The sequence below is a fragment of the Etheostoma cragini genome, chromosome 4, assembly GCF_013103735.1.
Source record: "Etheostoma cragini isolate CJK2018 chromosome 4, CSU_Ecrag_1.0, whole genome shotgun sequence".
NCBI lineage: Eukaryota > Metazoa > Chordata > Actinopteri > Perciformes > Percidae > Etheostoma > Etheostoma cragini.
Window position 1 is genome coordinate 30,348,006 of NC_048410.1, and position 3,003 is coordinate 30,351,008.

Below are 3,003 nucleotides of genomic sequence, written 5' to 3' on the forward strand. Positions count from 1 at the left end.
TTGGATTTTTAAATAACCACAGACCATCTGTCTTAATAATCCTTCATTGGCCGGGCTCTAATGTACAGTCGAGGCATCAGAGCTTGCACACGCCAACGTGACGTAGATCTCAGTGGCGCGCCAGGATTTTGAGTGTGCGTCTGGAGGGTGCACCACTCTATTTTTCTCAGCGGCGCCCACCAAAGCGGACACAGGAAGCTTGAAGGAGCTTAAGGGTAACCAGATGCCAGGGACCCTCAGAGTGGCTGCAGGTCTCTCTGGTGAACTCACTGAGATAAGAAGACTTCTTCTGTGGTGAATGAAAGGCTTGACCCCACCAAGTAGCTCATCTGATCAAATCGAAGCGCTGATGTCAATGCTTCTGCCGGTTCTGCCGTCGTTTACCTTTTTCTTATTCTAGTCCGTAAAAATAGCAAAGTCAGTAGCCTTTGCTCATTAGCGCCTCCTCTGTTCAGGATCAGACTCCTGCTAGTGTCGCGACCACCAAGCGGGACTAGAAACAGTTAAGGCGCTCCCATGATGTCACAGTGGCGCCGACAGCTCAGCTGCAGCTAGTATACCAGACGTTTCACTCCGATTACCTAATGCACACGCATGCACTCTATAGTTGGGGGTTGGGGGGGGGCTATCACTAAAGAGGTGTTTTCATCCCAGAGCCATAACTAATCCCACTATGACAGACGCCAACTGCCATGTTTCATTTGAATGAATGTAGCCTGCTGGCAGCCTGGCACCCGGGGGTGCCCAGGGTCTCCCCTGGGTGCTCGAGCTCCGGGCCACCCATGGAATTAGTGTATGCCATCTAGGCAACATAGAGATGTCTGGAAGTTATTCTTACAAAGATTGATGTCCTCCCCTCCCCGAAGGAAGTGTTGAGCAACAACTTCCTTTTCCTGATTTCAGATACACTTTTATGATGGAAATACCTTTGTTCAGCCTATGTGAAAGCATTTTAACCATCCTGTTGTCCAAAGATGGAACAGAAGTGAGATGCCTCACTCTGGAGCTAAAACAGAGAGCTCAACACAGCGGGTGAAAAGAGGAGCTACAGCAATGTGCAGTACAACACAAATAGAAGGGTTTTCTGAAAAGTAAGCTGCATTAACCTATTCTGGTACAACCTCAAAATACAACTATGAATCTGAAAATGAGCAGAATATGGACATTTCAACAAAGGTTGTTATCTAAGCTGCTGGAGACACCGTCTGATGATCTGATATCAGTCAGACCCCCCCCCCAAAACCCAATCATCTTGTTCCACAGGAATTTCTCACAGGTCAAAGTGAGGATTAACATTGTCACGGTCAGAATCTGAGTCAGTCTGCTCATCGGTGTTCAGACCCTCTGCCCCCCTAGGAGAGGTACACTATAGGGGGGTGGGGGGTTTTCATTAGAAAGGCCTGTGATAACCAGTCGATTGAGATGCAGCAGCACCCACAACAAAGCAGAAGTTAAACAAAAGGCAGCTGATGTAACAGGGACGTCCCTGAGACCTGGTACTTGCCGAAGGGATTGTTGACGCCAGAATGTCCCGCCAGTTCTTTAGACAGGGATCGCAGGTTTTCTAGGGCTTTGGTGATGCTGCCGTCTGGTCCTGTGTTATCAGGAATCAAACCCCCGAATCTTCCTTGGTAGGTGCTACAGGGTGGACGTTCTTTAAAAAGAAAAATTTTGCATTTTTAATAACAAATCTGTCCATTTTAGTCTCAAGGCTGATTTACAGTCGAGGCTGACTACCTAATACGCGCGCACACGCACACGCGCACACACACACACAGTTTAGAGGGGGGCCAATAAAGAGGTGTTTTCCTCCCAGAGCCATAACCAATCCCACTATGACAGACGCCAACTGCACCAACTGCCATGTTTCATTTGAATGAATGTAGCCTGCTGGCAGCCTGGCACCCGGGGGGGGGGGGCTCAGTGTCTCCCCGGGGTGCTCAAGCTCCGGGCCACCCACGGTTTCAGCGCCTATGAACGTGCAGCAGTGATCTGAGAATTAGTGTACGCTATGTAGGCAACATAGAGATGTCTGGAAGTCATTCTTACAAAGATTGATTCCTCCATAAGTGACACACTGATGTTTAAGGACACACTACTCTGACGTCAACATTTCTTCATTAGTTTTTATGAACATTGAAGATTTATTTAGTGAGAATTTGCAGTAACTTGTTCCCAATATTCTACTGTAGATGGCAGAACAGGGGTCTTCTTTAAGCCAAGGACCCTTAACTGAAAGAACTAATTGAAATGTGTCCTCCCCTCCCCCCAGGAAGCGTTGACCACCAACGACTTCATTACCTGCATTCAGATACTTTCATGCGCCAAGTTCCGGTGGAAATACCTTTGTTGAGCCTATGTGAAGATGATAACTCAAAACATCTCAGAAACATAATGGAAGGCATTTTTAACCCTCCTGTTGTCCTCGGGTCCTCTGACCCCTTTTCATCATAAATGAGGGTTCTTTCAACTAAAAAATGTCCAAAATATATATATATATATATATATATATATATATATATATATATATGTGTGTGTGTGTGTGTGTGTATGTTTCTAAGGCCAGTTGGTGTTCTCTTCAGACGACAGTGTTAACCGGTGTGAACCACGCGGTACCTGATTAAAAAAAGTTGTGCCCTCATAATAAAGTACAAAGTTAATAATTCTTACCTTGCTCATCACACAGTGTTACTACTCCGAACAGACACAGAACACACAGCCACAGTATATACTTCATATTGCCGATTTAGTAAGTGTCTGAGATATTGTAGCCTAGCTAGCAGGCTCGTCGCGCCCGCGTGCTGTCTGTGGTGTTAATGAGCGGGTCGACGGGGTTTCTTCCTTTCCCGGGGAACACGCCCACAGTTACCTTTACTTCTTCAACTGTCTATGGCCGTTATTGGTGCTTCCGGTTCTTCTCTCGTGACATTTGCATCAGACTAGAAGCAGCAGAGGCGGACTGCTGCCCTCCACAGGCCATCAGTGGAACTACATCGACTGAGG